We start from the raw sequence: 19,053 nt of genomic DNA on the forward strand, positions 1-19,053 counted from the left end.
TATTCTGTCATTATGAGTCCCCTTTTGGAGAATAAATGCCAGTGCTGTAGCTCTTAAGTTTTCCCACACCCTTTAGCGAACACTTCAGCTGAGGAGTTTGTGCGATTGAACCTCTGCTGTAACTGGTCAGAGAACGCACTTGCAGGAGTTGGAAGTTTGGATACCCAGAGGGTAAGGATCAGGTCTGCTACAGGCGGGAAGATCTTTTCAAAAAGGTGGGGAGATATTCTTCCCTTCACCTTTGTGCCTCAAGCGAGCAGAGGAACCTTTGCAATCACAGGGAACTGAGTCCTACTGAAACCCTAAGGGTTTAGAAGCAGGGACTTCTGTTAAAAAGCGTGGGGCTCCTTGGGGCACCCGGGTAGCTCAGTGGATTAAGCCGTTGCCTTCGGCTCAGGTCATGATCTCAGTGTCCTGGGATCAAGCTCTACATCGGGCTCTCTGCTCAGCAGGGAGCCTGCTTCCCCTTCTCTCTCTGCCTGACTCTCTGCCTACTTGTGATCTCTCTCTCTGTCAAATAAATAAATAAAATCTTTTTTTTTAAAAAAAAGCGTTGGGCTCCTTAAAATAGGCTCAGAGTCTAAAAATGGAGACCAGGAGCCCATGTTAAAGTTCAATGACACGCATGCTGGTCACACAGAGAATTACAAGGCTGATACCAGTCCGCTTTGGGCAAGAACGTGAGATTGGCGCTTAAGCGAGCTCTTTCAGAGGCTGTATGACCCTAAAAAATCCTTCTTGAATCTCAAGCTTCTTCCCCAACATAAAGCAGGTTATTGTGAGGATTAAAATAAATAAGGCAGAGGGGCGCCTGGGGTGGCTCTGTCGGTTAAGGGTCTGGCTCTTAATTTCAGCTCAGATCATGATCTCAGAGTCCTGAGATGGAGGCCGGTACTGGACTTCTCTCTCTCCCTCTGCCCACCCCCCCCACACACCTGCCCTATCCCCCCTCCAATGCTCAAGTGCACATGCTCTCTCTCTCAAAATAAATGAACAGACACATAAATAAATAAGGCAGAAATTTAAAAAATAAATAAAATAGAGAGAAAAGAAATGCTTTTATTCTACTGACACCTCTTTCCCTGTTTCCCTCTCTCTGTCTCTTCTGCTCCAGCCCACGCTGGTCTTCCTGCTCAGCCTCAAATTGCTTAGCCCATTGGTGCCACAGGGCCTTTACATGTGCCTGTTACTTTGCACAGAATATTCTTCTCTGTATTTGCATGGCTTCCTCTTCCCCACCATGCAGTTCTGTTTTAAAATTTCTCCTTGGAGTGGTTGGTTTGGACTTTACTGTCTAAAATGGGGCTCATTCACTCACCACTGTGTCTTTCTTTAACCTGATTTCATTTTCTTCATAACTGTCATCATGAAAAGAAATTTTACCTAATTTATGTATTTATGGGTTTACTTGGCTAGTTCTCCCATTAGCTGGAGTCTCCAAGGGGTAGGGTGTTTTTGGTTTTTTGGTTTTTTGGTTTTTTTGCTGCTGTTGTTCATGTCTGAATCCCCCTGGCGTAGGAGAGTGCCTGGCACAGGGGAGATGTCATTAAAACTTGTGGCATGAATGAACAAATGAATTAGTGAAATGAATGTGCTTAGCTCCAAGTAGATCTTGTGAAAATACTAGCTCTTTCCAGTCTGCTGTCCCATTAAAGGGTAGCAAGAGTTTTTTTTTGTTTTGTTTTGCTTTTTTAAGAGTTTTTAATTCAACAGTTTTCCAGGCATATGTGCATTTCAAAGGGGGAAGCGATGTCGAAGTCATAACCCGGTAGGATGACTTTTCAACGCTAACAGTTCAGAGCTGGTGCTAAATAGATGTTTTTGAGCAGGGATATTTAACCCTTGTCTTTACCCAATAGCTAATGGCTCAGCTGTGTCAACACTAAACATGATACAAGATGACAATTTGAATTTTAACCTATCCTAGAAAACACTGAGGGTTCAGAAATCTCCCTTCCCTTCGTGTTTTGGAAAATGGCTTATGGCAAAGACCATCCTCCCTCATATGACTTAGTTAAGACTCATGGATTTTGGGTGCCTGGGTGGCTCAGTGGGTTGGGCCTCTGCCTTCTTCGGCTTAGGTCATGATCTCAGGGTCCTGGGATCAAGTCCCACATCGGGCTTTCTGCTCCGCAGAGAGCCTACTTCCTCCTCTCTCTCTCTGCCTACCTCTCTGCCTACTTGTAATCTCTGTCAAATAAATAAATAAATAAAATCTTAAAAAAAAAAAAAAGACTCACAGATGTCTCATGTCTCCCTGTGTACCAATCATAAGGCCAGACACAGTCCCTTCAAATTCCCATTCTTGGCCTCATAAATAATTAGCTGAACAACTTGTCCCCATTGATCAAAAGACATGAAGTGCTTGTTACTTTGAGCATGTCTTTCTCTCCTTTCCCCAAGGGCCTGATCTTTGCTCCTTGTAGTATCCTCCTGAGAATCAGCTGGGCTCTGGGGAAAACTATCTGTGACCTGCTGTTGGATCCTGCCACCCTGTCATCCCACGTTCCCACATTTGGTTCCTGGCAGCCGTGTTTCTGACTCTCTATAGAAAACCCCCCTCAGCCTCATTTTTGAGACTTCCGCAGGTCTCAGGGTTCTCCTTACTGCAATATTCCCCCCTTCCCCCTTGGGAAAGGTCCTTCCCCCTCCCCCCTAGCAATAATCCTTTCTGAATGAAGTCTGTCCTTACTGAGTCTGGATTTCTCATTATTTAACAAAGAATAAAAATATTGCTTTATGATAATGGGCAATGGAAGGGCTTGGGTCAGACACAAAGGAGCTCAGACAACACAGTCTTTATTATGACACCACTCTAACACCTTTTAGATTCTTAAGCTACTTTCTTTCTTTTTTTTTAATACAGCTTCCACCAGTCTCCATACCAGACTACTTTTATTTATTTTTATTTTTTAAAGATTTATTCATTTATTTGAGAGAGAGTGAGCAGGGGTTGGGGCAGAGGGAGAGAGAATCCTGAAGCAGATTCCCTGTTGAGCAGGGAGCCTAATGTGGGGCTCAATCCCAGGACCCCGAGATCATGACCTGAGCCAAAATCGGCAGGCCCCTTAACCGAATGAGCCACCCGGGCGCCCCAAGATTCTTTACTTACTTTCATAGTATCAATATCACTGACACTTTCCTTCTCTGACCCCCAGCAGTCCATAATGACGTCCTTGGGTTTGACCTTCAGAGTATGTTCACTATCCCTCATCTCCGCTGCCGCTACCCCTTGTAACCCATTGCCATCTACCTGCTGTCGCCCAGGTTACTGTGCTCCCTGATCTCAGGTGGGTTTTTACCCCACTCTCGTCTGTAGGCTGTGCCTACAACCACTGTCCTAAACAGCAAGCCTGAGCAGGTCACCATACCGTGCTCAGTACTTTGGGGGCATGTTGGAGGCCACGATAAGGCTTGAGATGAGGACTAAACCAGGCCCTGACCTGTGTCTCCCTTTAAGTCCAAATACCTTAATAAAGGGTTACGGACAGGAAAGGTTGAGTAGCACTGAGAAAGGGTCTGTGCCATGCCTGGCGCGCTCGCCTACGTGACTTCCCACACGTTCCCCAAACAGAAGGGAGCAATGTGGTCAGGGTCATAAATTCTTAGTTGGTCCTTGTTGTTCCTGTACTGCCCATAATCCACTCCCTGCTTGATTGTAACTTCTTGTATCAATGGTAGCTAATGGCATTAGCCGTGATTACCTGCCATCACGAGATTCGTTTGTAGTTAATGTAAAACTTGTTATAGGAACTTGCGGTTATCTGACTAGGTACTGATGTATTACTCCTTTTCGAGCTTCTCGAGTTCTTTTCTTCATCCTCTTACCCTCACATTCCTGGTCAATTTGTCGTGCTGGCTGCGACAAGTGGCGAAATCGACCAAGGACCTAAGGATAAAAGGATGAGGAAAAGAGGCCAAGAGACAAAGAGATGGGGGCAGGAGGAGCACTGAGGAGGATGTCCAACAGTGCTGATTTTATTCCACATCTTACAAGCATTTATAGAGCAGACCACAATAGAAGGAGTAATACATCAGTACCTAGTCAGATAACCGCAAGTTCCTATAACAAGTTTTACATTAACTACAAACGAATCTCGTGATGGCGGGTAATCACGGCTAATGCCATTAGCTACCATTGATACAAGAAGTTACAATCAAGCAGGGAGTGGATTATGGGCAGTACAGGAACAACAAGGACCAACTAAGAATTTATGACCCTGACCACATTGTTCCCTTCTGTTTGGGGAACGTGTGGGAAGTCACGTAGGCGAGCGCGCCATGCATGGCACAGACCCTTTCTCAGTGCTACTCAACCTTTCCTGTCCGTAACCCTTTATTAAGGTATTTGGACTTAAAGGGAGACACAGGTCAGGGCCTGGTTTGGTCCTTGTCTTAAGCCTTATCGTGGCCTCCAACAGGGGCAGTACATTTTTGTGAGTATAATGTAGATTTTTTTTTCCCCTTAGAATTTTTCTTTTTCTCCATTTGAAGAGGGAGGTAGCTCTGGCTTTCTTGGCTTAAGGAGACATTTGTGGCAAGGTCCTTGTTTATTTTTGTTTTTGTTTTTCCAAACTCCCATAGAAGAGATCCTGTGATATATTCTGGCCGCTTCGAGGACAGAGGGAGTGTCTGTGAGGAAAACGGTGAGGGATCCTTTCCCGCTTCCCCCTTGGACAAAGGAAAATATAATAAAGGACTCTGGAAGTGGGGTACCTGGGTGGCTCAGGCTGTTGAGCATCTGCCTTTGGCTCAGGTCATGATCTCAGGGTCCTGGGATGGAGCCCCAGGCTCGCTACTCAGTGGGAAGCCTGCTTCTTCCTCTGCCTCTGCCCCTTCCTCCTGTTGGTGTGCTCTCTCTTGCTCTGCTCCCTCCCAGCCCCCAAAAAAGACTCTGAAAGAGGTGATAGAGGTTTGGGGATTACAAAATCTCCAGGACACCAGAGCGGGGCTCTGCAGCAGAGAACTGGTACCCAAGGGCTCATGCCAAAGGAGCGCCTGAGCAAAGGCAAGGCCAGCGGGTGGTGCGGCATTGCCGTCAAGAACAGAATGGCGTCCTGCAAAGAGTGTCTGGATCTGGAATCAGAACGAATTGGATCCCAAGGAAGCTCTTCCACTTATCACCTACAAAATATTATTTCACCTCTATGAACTTCAACTTCTTCAAAGGTAAATAGAAAAGATAGAAAGAAAGAAAGTGATGCTGTTATAGGAGATTAATCAGAAAAATACACAACTTAGTATGTGGCATAGACTAGGAACATAATAAATATGAATTTCCCTTCCTCTCTCAAGAATATAAAATGTGGTTTAAAGAAATGTGAACATGACTGTGTTCCACTGAACATATCAGAGGGAAGTCTTCTTGGTATAAATCTTCTTCAGCAGAGAAAAGCAGTAAGGCCTTATTAGATCCGTGCCATCGGTGAACAATTTTGCATTTGGTCTTCCAAGCAGAGCTGAAGGCACACACACCTGTTTAATGAGTCCACAAAGACACTGCACTATCCGTGTGTTGACCCTTCTTTTTGTAGAATCTCCCACAGCTTCTCTTTTCATATCACCCAGTCTCTGGGATTGGGTGCCCATTTATGTTAAGCCTTTATTATTCTCTGAGTCCCTGAATTTTTTAATGCCTTTTAGACATGGAGGCTTGAGTTTTGAGTGATGCTTTAGCATTATTCATGCAATATGGTTTCTTTTTATTCTGATGTCGGTTGGAAGGCTGCTCTATTTGTTTGTCATGCAAGCATGGACTTTTGCACAGAAATTTCTGTTGGCCAAATGCAGCAATGCCTTGTATTTTTGTGCTCAGCGTTCTGGCATTTAATAATCCCTTCATACTTCCTTTCTTATGCTATATAATGATTTTACTTTTAAGAATTCATTTTCTACCAGTAGTGGTTTTCAATATGGAATGCAAAATATTGATTTATTTAACCTCATACATTGTGTCTATATTCTATCCATGTAGTCTAAAAATAATTTAAACTCAATACTTTGATGAGATCCCAAAGTAATCATAACTAGCTCGCAAGTGATGCATGTCTAGGGTGTCTCAGCTTGGAGTATGCAAAAGGCAGCTATGCCCTCAGCCTAATTAAATCATGATGATTCGCCAACATAGGGCAGGCTTTGATTTATATGATGAAATTTAGTAGAACTTTTCTTTGGCTTCTCATAGGTCTCCTATCCACTTCAGTATAGACTTCTGAAGAGTATGATATCTGGCTTCCTTAAGTAGTCACATGGAGACAGTATTATATTTTGATCTGTCATGTACTTTGTTATGAAAGGTGACATTACAAAAGAAATATAACTGAAAGAACAGAATGGAATTAGGTAAACTCAGACTTTTAAGGTCCACTGAGAACCAGAAAACTATAGCTAGTACTTCTATGCTAACAGACATTCAAATTGTACATGGATTATTTTCATAAGAATTAAGCTGCTTTTGGGGGCACCTGGGTGGCTCAGTAGGTCAAGTGTCCAACTCTTGATTTCAGCTGAGGACATGATCTTGGGGTCATGAAATACAGCCACATGTCAGACTCCATGTTTGCGGCGGGGGGTGGGGGCATCTGCTTGAGATTCTCTTTCCCTCTCCAAATACATAAATACATACATAAATAAATAAATGATTGAAATGTTTAAAATATTAAAAAAAAGAACTAAGCTGCTTTTAATTAATAAATTATTAGTTTCCCTTCAATCCACCGCATCTGTGAAGAGCTTTTAGAAATAGCTAAATGTGAGAAAATCCATTGTAACCACCAGAGACCGATTCCACTGCTGTTGGGGTCCCGGTCTCAATGAAATGCTGTTGAGGAGTGTCTCTCTGAAGAATTTTGGAAGCCTCCAGCATTACTTGCTCTGGTTGCTACCTCAGTAATGTCAAGGAGGGGTGGGGGGGAAGCCTGTGTGTGGCCACCGTGTGTACAGAGTCATGCAATGCATAAAGGGAGGGTGTAGCCTTGGATTCCAGCTTCATAAGGTCATGAGCAGATGGAATCTCCTGATGTAAAGGGTTGTATTAAAAAAGCCTAGGCCTAGAGTCGCCAAACTGTGGAAAGAACCAAGATGCCCTTCAACGGACAAATGGATAAGGAAGATATGGTCCATATACACTATGGAGTATTATGCCTCCATCAGAAAGGATGAATACCCAATTTTTGTATCAACATGGATGGGACTGGAAGAGATTATGCTGAGTGACATAAGTCAAGCAGAGAGAGTCAATTATCATATGGTTTCACTTACTTGTGGAGCATAAGGAATAACACGGAGGACATGGGGAGATGGAGAGGAGAAGGGAGTTGGGGGAAATTGGAGGGGTAGATGAACCATGAGAGACTGTGGACTCTGAAAACAATCTGAGGGTTTTGGAGGGGTGGAGGGTAGGAGGTCGGGTGAACCTGGTGGTGGGTATTAAGGAGGGCACGTATTGCACAGAGCACTGGGTGTGGTGCATAAACAATAAGTTCTGGAACACTGAAAAGAAATTTACAAAATAAATAAAAATTTAAAAAAAAATGCCTAGTCCTGGGGGTGCCTAGGTGGTTCAGTGGGTTAAAGCCTCTGCCTTCGGCTCAGGTCATGATCCCAGGGTCCTGGGGTCGAGCCCCATATCGGGCTCTCTGCTCAGCAGGGAGCCTGCTTCCTCCTCTCTCTCTCTGCCTGCCTCTCTGCCTACTTGTGATCTCTGTCTGTCAAATAAATAAATAAACAAAATCTTTAAAAAAAAAAAAGGCCTAGTCCTCCAGCCGGCCTAACTTAAGTAATACATGCTTCTTGGGGTGAGCGCATAGGAGGAAGTCAGGTGCATTTGTGATTATTATTATTATTATTAAATATTTTATGTATGTATGCATGTATGTATGTATGTATTTGAGAGACAGAGCATGGGAGCGGAGGGAGAGGCAGAAGGACGGGGAAAGGGAAGCAGACTCCCTGCTGGATGCAGAGTGGGTGCAGGGCTCGATCTCCCGACTCTTGAGATCAACACCTGAGCTGAAATCAAGAGTTGCATGTTTATTTAATTTATTTTTTTTAAAGATTTTATTTATTTGACAGACAGAGATCACAAGTAGGCAGAGAGGTAGGCAGAGAGAGAGAGAGAGAGGAGGAAGCAGGCTCCCTGCCGAGCAGAGAGCCTGATGCGGGGCTTGATCCCAGGACCTGGAGATCATGACCTGAGCCGAAGGCAGAGGCTTAACCCACTGAGCCACACAGGCACCCCAAAAGTTGCATGTTTAAATGACCGAACCACCCAGGTGCCCCCTGGTGGATTTGAGATTGTTGAAGAATTTGGGGTTTTCTCAGAAGGCAGATGGCTTTCGTGCCCATTCCTTATTTCTCTTATTCCCTACAAGACACCTTCGTTAGGTGAAACAAAGTGTTCTTTCTGTTTCTTCCTTATGACTGGAAACATATTTTCTTAGTTATTATCTGGCTCTTAGACTGGAATTGACATATGAATTTAGCTAAATAAGCCAGAGATTGGCCTCAGCAATGATTTAGAGAGAGAAATAACTCATATTTAAATAAAACATCATGCAAAGTAAATCTCATGTATCGTATTTTGTTTCATCTTATGTCCATGTATTCAAGCTGGAACCGTATTTCCCAGAATTTCCCTCATTGTGTGGTTCCAGGCTAGTGTGGGGCACATGATTTGGATGATGGAAATGCACAATCACACTCCGGCGAGTCGCGCAGCTTTCACCCATGCTCCTGGATCTGCCGGCTCGTCTTCTCTGCATGGGACCACTGTGGACATTTCTAGCTCCTGCCGGACTTGTCCTCACACTCATCGTTCAGCGTCGACGTCTAGACCAAGCGCATGTTTAGGTCTGTAGGGAAGAGTGCCAGCTCCTCCTCTAGGATCACTTGCATCACTGAAGTTGGTGGCTTGGTGGCTTGGCACCTGGAAAAGTTCAACACGGATCCCGGCTTTCTCAATAGGTTCTGATGTGTCAGTGCTCTCCCTCTCCCTCACTTTACAACCCTCTTTCCTTCCTGTCTGTCTGTCCTGTGACCACAGGTCCAGCAAGAGCTGTGCATTAACAACAGAAAGTAAATTGCTTGCCCAGCTCCCATAGCTGTGAGGTCAAATCTCTCCAATAATTCCCTATTACATACATGTAATAGGGAATGTCCTAGTGGGTTTGCTTTTCTGATCAAACCATGACAAAGTTGGGGTGTGTTTTGGTGAGCATGAGGGTGCCAGGCAGAATTTCTTTTCCTCGGAAAGTTTAGGTCACAAGAAATTACAAACAAGAAATGATATTGTTGCAACAAGTCTGCTAATAAAGAAGCTGGTAGGAAATTTAACAAGAACATGGTTTACCAATTCTGATGACTTTCAAGATTTCTTTTTCTACATATTTATAATGTTGCTATGTCTGCTAATAGGTTCATAAGGGACTAATTTTATAGGAATGGAAATTTCTTTTTTTTAAGATTTTATTTATTTATTTGACAGAGAGAGATCACAAGTAGACAGAGAAGCAGACAGATAGAGAGAGGGAAGCAGGCTCCCTGCTGAGCAGAGAGCCCGATGTGGGGCTCGATCCCAGGACCCCAGGATCATGACCCGAGCCGAAGGCAGAGGCTTTAACCCACTGAACCACCGAGGTGCCCCGGAATAGAAATTTCTGACTGAATCTGTGGTAGGTATCTCCTTTTCAAACCCAAGACACAGGCTAGAGAATAATATGCATCAACTTTGATCTACGAGTGAAGCTGAGGGATTGGATTGGGTGATGTTGGAAACTTGGACTTTGGAATCCAGCTGAATTGTAATCAAACATTTATCGTTGTGTAGCTGGGGCAGGCCACTTGATCTCTCGGAGCCTTAGGGTTCCTATCTATATGTTACCTTCTGCTTATTTGGGAACTGTGAGAATTAAAGGAAATCATGTATCAAGACCGAGCAAGTGTACAGATGAAAGCAAGATTTGCCATGTCCTATCATCGGTGTACATGTCTCATCTCACTTTTTTTTTTAATTTTTTTAAATTTTCAGCATAACAGTATTCCTTGTTTTTGCACCACACCCAGTGCTCCATGCAATCCGTGCCCTCTCTAATACCCACCACCTGGTTCCCCCAACCTCCCACCCCCCCGCCACTTCAAACTCCTCAGATTGTTTTTCAGAGTCCATAGTCTCTCATGGTTCACCTCCCCTTCCAATTTCCCCCAACTCCTTTCTCCTCTCTAACTCCCCTTGTCCTCCATGTTATTTGTTATGCTCCAAAAATAAGTGAAACCATATGATAATTGACTCTCTCTGCTTGACTTATTTCACTCAGCATAATCTCTTCCAGTCCTGTCCATGCTGCTACAAAAGTTGGGTATTCATCCTTTCTGATGGAGGCATAATACTCCATAGTGTATATGGACCACATCTTCCTTATCCATTCGTCCGTTGAAGGGCATCTTGGTTCTTTCCACAGTTTGGCGACCGTGGCCATTGCTGCTATAAACATTGGGGTACAGATGACCCTTCTTTTCACTACATCTGCATATCACTCTCCTTTTTAAAAAGATTTATTTATTTATTTTGGGGAGAGGGAGGGTGAGCCCAGAGTCGGATATGGGGCTGATCTCACAAACCCAAGTTCAGGACCTGGGCCAAAATCAAGAGTTGGACGCTTAACCCACTGGGCCATCCAGGTGCCCCTGCTCATCTCTTTTTTTTTATTTGAAAGTATCCTTGAGGCATGACTGTTTTTTTTTTCATCACCATTCCCAGTCCTGTGTGAGGCGCTCAGGAATGGACACGGAGTCATGCTAGATCTTATTTGTGCTGCAAATGAATGCATGTCCAGAAGTAGCATATCTAGACCTGGTGTTTATTAGATCTTCTTTCCTAAGATTCAAAGTAGGCAAGACTGGTCACTCTCCTTAGAAATTTAGGAGTATTGCATGGATAGATGTCTGATATACACGGTGCCCTGCATAACGTCTAAGTTAAGGATTTCTCATTTGCAGATTTTTTTTTAAAGATTTTATTTATTTGACAGAGAGAGAGAGAGACAGTGAGAGAGGGAACACAAGCAGGGAGAGTGGGAGAGGGAGAAGCAGGCTTCCTGCTGAGCAGGGAGCCTGATTCTGGGCTTGACACCAGGACCCTGGGATCATGACCTGAGCCGAAGGGACTCTTAAGGACTGAGCCTCCCAGATGCCCCTCTGCAGATCTTAGAAGGCCTGACCCACATGCAGTTTTAATTGTGCACCAGTGGATGTCACCCTTGGAACACACAAACGTGCTCTCGGGCCGTCTGGAAAGGCAAGGCAGACACTCCACAGATGTTTGTTTCTTTCTCCAGAGTGTGGGAAGTGATGTTGGCCTCCAGATGTCACCCATCATCATGGAGGCCTCCACGCTGAATCTTCATCCAAGGGTAGAAAAGAGGAATTGTGGAATGTTCTGCAAAGCATGCTTTTATCTATAGGAATGGTGTTCATTGATTGATGGAATCTGGGGAATGCTTCTTAGTGTATTGATATCATTTAAAAATGTTATTTGGCTGTAATGGTAGTTGCCTCTTGGAAGCAAAGAAGGCAATTCAGGCACAGAAATGGGAAAGAGATTTACTTTTCACTTTTGTATCTGATGCTTGTGATTGTGTTTGTACTTTATTAATAAAGATGAAAGAGAAATAAAATAATATTTGGCAAAAATCTTGATAATGTACTCTTTCTTGTTGGAATTGTTTGTCCTATTACTGATTAAAGAAATTTCTATTTAAAAAAAAAACACTGATAGTGTTCTCTGCAATATTATTGATTTCCATTCAAATTGGTCATTCATTCAGAAATTAATTCATATTCATTTATTTACATTTTTGTTATGCACTACCTGTTGTCTGTTACACAGGTGCTGAGGTACACTGGCAAATTAAAAAAAAAACAAGTTTTTAGGGGCACCTGGGTGGCTCAGTGGGTTAAGCGTCTGCCTTCAGCTCAGGTCATGATCCCAGAGTTCTGGGATTGAGCCCCACATCCCCCACAACAAGCCCCACATCGGGCTCCCTGCTGAGCCCAGAGCCTGCTTCTCTGCACTACCTACCCCCACTGCCAGCCCCCCCCCCCCCCCGGCTCATGCTCTCTCTCTCAACTAAAGAAATAAAAATCTTAAAAGAAGAAAAAGTTTTTAAAAGAGAACTCTAATAAAGATTAAAGAAACATGTCACCTTCAAAATGATCCTTATCGGGTTTATAGTTTATAGGTAGATTCGCAAATAGGTAAGTTTACTATAAAATGCACATATTTTGCCATTTTAACGAGTACGGTGTGGTTTGAACTTGAAAAAATCAGATGTTTTCTACTTGGGAGTGCAAACTGATACAGTCTGTTCTCCGAGCAACTTGGACATATGTTTCAGAAATGTCGGGAGTTATAATTTTTGACTCAGGAATTCTGCCTCCAGAAATCATTTTTTTAACTTGTTTATTTGAAAGAGAGAGTGCATGAGTGAGTGCAAGTGGGAGGAGGGGTGAAGGAAGAGGGAGAGAATCTTCAAGCAGACTCCCCGCTGAGCAGGGAGCCCCACACTGGACTCCATCCCGGGATCCTGAGATCATGACCTGACTGGAAATCAGGTCTTAGCCAACTGAGTCACCCAGGTGCCCCTAGAAATCATTCTCAAGGGACAAAGATGTACTTTAGAAGTACATACAAGAAACAACTATTAATATTGAAGAAAAATAAGAAGAAAGAAGTAATCACATCTTAGCAGAACAGTGTGGCCGGGATGTAGCAGTTGACAATGCATAAGCACAACGTTGCCTTGAATCCTTCAAGCATCCCTTCTTCTTTGGGTCCTTTGTGTCACTGGTGTCACCTGCAAAGTCCCAGGCAGGAGGATGGTAAAAGGTGAGCTCTCTTTACTTTGACTTTTGTGTGTGGAGGCGTCTAGATAAGGCCCTGTGAGGACCAGCAGTCCTACACACTACGCATGACTCCCCACCCTGTAGGCAGAGGGATTGACCTTAGGTAAAAAACCGACCCACTCTAATGACCTCATCTTAACTTCGTTGTATTTGCAAAGACCTCATTTCCAACTAAGGTCATTTTCACAGCTATTAAGTGTTAGGACTTTAAGGGGGACAACCTTTCAACCTATTTCAACCAAATTCAACTCTCTTCTTTTTCTTTATCCTTTGTCTTATTCTGTTCCCTATAGTCTATTCCTTATTCCACTCTATACATATTTTTTTAAGATTTATTTTATTTATTTGACAGAGAGAGTGAGAGAGCACAAGCAGGTGGACAGTGGGGAGACAGAGGGAGAAGTATACTCCTGCCGAGCAGGGAGCCTGATGCGGGGCTGGATCCCAGGACCCTGGGATCATGACCTGATCCAAAGGCAGATGCCTAATCATCTGAGCCATCCAGGCAGGCCCCGTTATTCCACTCTATACCATATGTCCACACCACCACTGACAAAGTCTTTCCTGCGTTTATTTTCATTAGGATTATTTCCATTATCCACACTCAGGTGACCAAGGTAAAATTTGAAATTTACAAATGTGACGAAAAATGAAAAAGACTGTGAAATGCTCTATTGAGTCGCATCCAGCCCAAGGTGGGACCTAAACACTTGACTTGACCTTACCCATATCATTCGTCCTTTCTGGACCTCAGCTTCCTCATGGGTAAAATGACCTTCAGCTTCTCATCCTGAATAGTCATAATAAGTGTGAACAAACTGGGGTAGCCAACATTTCTGAAACAGAGGTCTCTGATTAGGAGCAGAGATTAAGACAGCCTAAAACAACCCTACTGTTTGGCACACTGGGGTCTCCAGATAAACCGTTGGTGCATCCTCAATTCTCTATTGGAACAGACATATCAACAATCTCTCCCTCCCTGAATTTGGCTCACACTTCAAGGTTTCCTCCAACCCGACATCTGAAGCAAGCTCTGAAGAATGGAGGAACTCTGGAAGCCACAGTTTGAAAGAGACTAGCAGGCCAACCGTCAAGTTCAGTCTGTAGGTCTGGTCATTGTTTCTGTTGCATATCAAAGGATGCCTATTTTTCATCTCCATACCATGTTGCCAAAGAGGTAATCATGATGAAGTGTTCTGTAAAGGAACAGCCCTACATCAAATGCATGTCCTTCTTTGATCCAACAGAGCCAGATGATAGTTACTGTACTCTCAAGAGAGCAATGACAAAAGGCCAGCCAATGCTGCAACATTTTAGCTGGGTGTGTGTCAATTGAGGACAGATGCATGTGTCTGTTTTAACTGGAGGGGAAGAGAGCTCAGTTTCATTTGTTCAGAATCCAGATGTAGCAACTGGTACTGAAAAATCAGTTTATGGGAACGAGGCTCCTGAGGTGTGAGAAAGATTAAAGTGTCTCCATTTCTTTTTTTTAACCTTTAGTCTGTACGATAATACTCTGAAGACAGCAAGCTGAGAGGATGGATAAGGACATTACTTCTTATTCATTCTCATCTGCTTTGAATGAAAGCTAGTTTTTGGTGCTACATGGGAAAAAGCACAAGTGTTCTTTTTCTCTTTGTGTGTGTCTCTATATATGTACATATTTCCTTTTTACGTACCATATAAATACGTATTTCTCCTCTTAAGGAACATTTTCCTAGAGTGCAATCAGATAATTTGGATTGTGGGGTTCCTTTCAAAGGGAAATACAAAATTGCAAAAAAGATGGCTCGATGATGTCAATTTAGTAAATTTCATTCTTGCATGTATTTACTCTTGCTTGATAACAAGTAGTTAGGAATTTTGCCACCTATTGTAATGGCTTTCCAAGTGCTGCTTGGTGCTCTATTTCTTTCTGCAACTCTTCTATCATTGTGGGCCACTTCGTCCTCAGCCAGGGAATGAAAATTAACACGAGGCAAGAAACACCCCATATATCAGCTGCAGTAAGGGTGCTCTGCTTTTTAATGGAAATTCTGGCTTTGCAGGAGAAGCAACGTTTGGTAACTTCAGATATTTGAGGTGGTCCCATTTCTGAGACATATAGTCCTGGTTTGCTGGGGCCAGGAAGTCTACATCTAAATTCCTGGACTCTTTTGCCAAAGTGTCTGGTATCTTCTTATTTGAGACAGATGAGACTAAAACTCATTGGACTTCACCACCTAGAATAAGAGCCTTCAATCATTTTGTTGTATAAAAGATAAACGAACATTAGCAAAGTACAAAACAATCCATTCCTGAATGTCCTATAACATTCCTCAGCTTGGGATGAGGACCAACATCGCAGGGTTACTTTCATGAAGCCTAGCCCTTTTGGGTCTCTCAGAACAAATTCTGTTTCCCATTACTCTGGACGAAAAGCCGAAACTCCTTAAAAGGATTTATGGGACCCTTCATACTTGGGCATCTGCTTGCTTCTGCAGCCACTCAGACGCCCTGAACTACTAACTCACCTCGGGCTTCTGCAAAACCCCATGACCTCTTTAGAGAATGGCCTTTGTCCCTGTCCTTCTCCTTCCTTGCTGCCTGGGGAACTCTTGGTCATTCCTTGCACAGCGAAGCACAGAGAAACCAAAGATGACCTGGTTTTCCATCCTAGCGCTGCCACTTATTAACTTCATTAGCTTTGGGCAGTTGACCTTACTTTTTATGCCTCTGTTTTTTCACTATAAGCTAGCGGGAAACTACGGAGTCTCCCTCAGGGGATTATTGAAATATTCATGAACAAATTTAGGTAATGACACTTAAAGTGTGTAGAGCTGTGTCTGGCTCAATAAGGGTTAATTCATATTTTTGTGATTCAGATTTTTAGTTTTGCTGTGATATTCCTTGGGGATTCCTTCTTCCCCACCCTACCTATGCCCTAATTGTACCTTGTGCTTGTCCTTATCACATGACCTCCCATGCGGTGCTGTAACATGGGAAAGAAGTCTACACTGAGATGAGCCACCGCAGTCCTGCTTATAGGTACTTAATACTGTCGCCCAAGAGTGAGTAGACTTTGTCTCTTTTCACTCTCTCCTGTATTCAAGTCACTTAAAGAATGCCCCTTAAATTCTCAAGCCAATAACCCTCAAAGATACCACATGAAAAAGTTCAGTTTTCAAAGGAGGACAAGAGGAAAACCACCGTCTGTGAACCATCCCTTCTTTCCCCACTGGGCCCACAGAACCTCTTTTCATATGCTAATTCAGGACAGTGAGTCTCAAAATCTGTTTCCTTCCTTGGGCATATTACACATCCTTTCTACTGTGTTTGTCTATCCCGAAAGGAGGATGCCTTTTGGAGTGCATTATGGTGGAAAGCGACCTCTGTCTTCCAACTCGGCCTCACACGTGGTGGGAAGTAGTCAGAGGTACGCAGTACCCAGATGGGCCCGTACGTCTCACTGCCCATCTTGGACTACTGTGTGTAGTACTACTGTCCACATGCTGGAATGCCAGAGGATACACACAAAATCTTGTCCAGCTGTAATCATTTGGCACTAGTAAGTCGCTGTGTTTTAGGCCCTGAATATACTGGGAGTCAAGAGCATGAGAAGCTTGACTGCCTGAACACAGGAGAGAGATCCAGGAGGAAGATGAAGCATTGAGCCGCTCTTCTGAATGCTTTCAGACACTAGGGAATGTGTGGATCAAACATCTGGGAAAAAGGACTGAATTTTTCATTTGCCGTCCAGATGTTTCTATGGATTGCCCCCGATTTCTTCAATCTCCTTTTGTCTCCTTGACATCAAAACAGCTGATCTGTTTAGTACCCATCCTTCTCAGCCTCTCACTACATTTTTCATTTGGTCTTCTCCTGTACTGCCAAGATTTTGCCTGTGTTCCGCTGAACTCTTAACTCTTTGAGCGGTTTTCATGCCCCAGTTCACAGGCAGGTGAACCTGAGTATTCTCTGAAGATAACACAGCACGGCAGAAATTGGCAGTTTTAAATCTCGTTAGCCATAACTTCAGAGGTCTTTCTTCTGGAGGCAAAGATGCCATCAAAGACGAGCTTCTGAGAAACTTTCAAGGGCCTTGAAGTTTATACTCAACACAGAAGGCTTTTTCCTTCCCCTTAAAGCTAAGCACATCCCTAAAATCTCCCCATTCTCCCCACTAACCACAACTATGTTAGGCAAATGTATATTCACCCATAAACATTCATTCAATCCCATTGTATGCCATGCACTGTGCTAAGTGTAGAGGATATTTTGTTTATTAACAAATGCATTGGTATAGACTTAGAGGAAGAATCATGTAAACAGATAATTACCAGATCCTATTACTATAGATGAACTGTGTCATCTAGTGAAGCACCAGCCCCTTATACCTCAGAATATGACTGTTTGGGTGCACCTGGGTGGCTCGGAGGGTTAAGCCTCTGCCTTCGGCTCAGGTCATGATCTCAGGGTCCTGGGATCGAGCCCCGCATCGGGCTCTCTGCATCGGGCTCTCTGCTCAGCGGGGAGCCTGCTTCCTCCTCTCTCTGCATGCCTCTCTGCCTACTTGTGATTTCTCTCTGTCAAATAAATAAAAAGACCTTAAAAAAAAAAAAAAGAATATGACTCTTTGGCGAGATGGCCTTAAAAAATGTGTTGAAGTTGAAATGAGGTCATTAGGACAGGCCTTCATCCAATCTGATTCATATTCTTATAAGAAGAGGAATTTGAATGCACAAAGAGAAGGCAGGGCCTTGTGTGCACAGAAGGATGACCATGGGAAGATGTGAAGATGTTAAATTTTTAACATTAAAAAAGGTATACTTTAATAAGTATAAAGTACATAAATAATTTGTAAGTTTGTGGAGAAGCTGACCAAGAGAGGTTAAAAGATACAAGTGTTCATCTAAATTTCAATATTTCATTTTTTTAACAGAATGTTTATTAAAGTTGTTTCATGTACAGTTTCTCATTTGTCATTGTGGGAGTTCTTTATTGTAAAGACAATTATTTTTATTATTATTAACATATCATGTGTTATTTGCTTCAGGGGTACAGGTCTGTGATTCATTAGGCTTACACAATCCACAGCGCTCACCCTAGCACATACCCGCCCCATGTCCATTGTAAAGACAGTTCTTTTGTCTGATAGCAAGCAGCAGTCTTACTGTCAGTGATTATTCTGAACCTCCTGCTGGTGCTAAGGAGGGAAGCCTTTAGTAGAAAGAATGGAAGGGTTAAAAGCTGGAGGTTCTATTTGGCGTACTCGCTTTCTTGAAGCTTCCTCCCTCGAGTTCCACAATTTCTCCTGAATTCTATAATCCATCTCTCATGCCACTATGGAAGTCCCAGGAAGAAGAAGCCAAAAATGTCCCTTTGTCTGATTTTGGTGAAGTCCTTGGCCCTACTCATAGTGCAAGCCAAAGGTGTCCCAGCTCCACACCAGCCCGTATTGTTGTCGTAACTTTGCTTATCCATCTGTGCAAACCAATTGTGACTGGGTGCAGATGGTTGGTTGAGGGTCTTGGTTGCTGGCTTAATATCCTCTCTAATCACCTGTGAATCTTACTGCAGGTCCCAAGACAGAGAGAGACAAATCCTGATAGTCCATGATGCGGCTACGAGTGCAGGCTGACGGGAAATGAGGGAGAATGGACAAGGATGGGAGACGATGCGGCTGAGGTGCATCATGGCCGGTTTGAGGGTTGAGGTGGTACAAATGGGAAAGGAGGAGCTCATCCAGAAACCACTGTGAAGAACTTCCAAATTCCCAGGCTGTTCCTCTGAGAATAGTGAATTTGAAACAGAATCTTGGCAGAGGACGAGGATGGGGAAACTACAACCTTTCTGACCAGTTGCATGTTCTACTGCTGCTCCAGCTTGGCGGTGAGCTTTCTGACTCAGTGCAGAGAGAAGTGATTACATACCGAAAACTTGGCCTCAGCTTGTCCCCTTCGAGGACCCCTGGGACACTGCAGTTAATCAGCAGACCGGTCATCAAGGGTCGCTTGACATTTTGAAAATGTGTTTTAGATACCTGGGCAAGTCTGTTGGTACATTCTTTCAGTCTCCCTACGGAGCTGGAACAACCTGTGGCCAACGGGACATGTCAGGCGCTGCCTCCACACATGGAACTACTTTATTTGGGAGCCCGGGCCAGAGCTCGCA

Source organism: Lontra canadensis, unplaced genomic scaffold (assembly GCF_010015895.1).
Source record: "Lontra canadensis isolate GAN:19392208 unplaced genomic scaffold, GSC_riverotter_1.0 scaffold24, whole genome shotgun sequence".
NCBI classification, from domain to species: Eukaryota; Metazoa; Chordata; class Mammalia; order Carnivora; family Mustelidae; genus Lontra; species Lontra canadensis.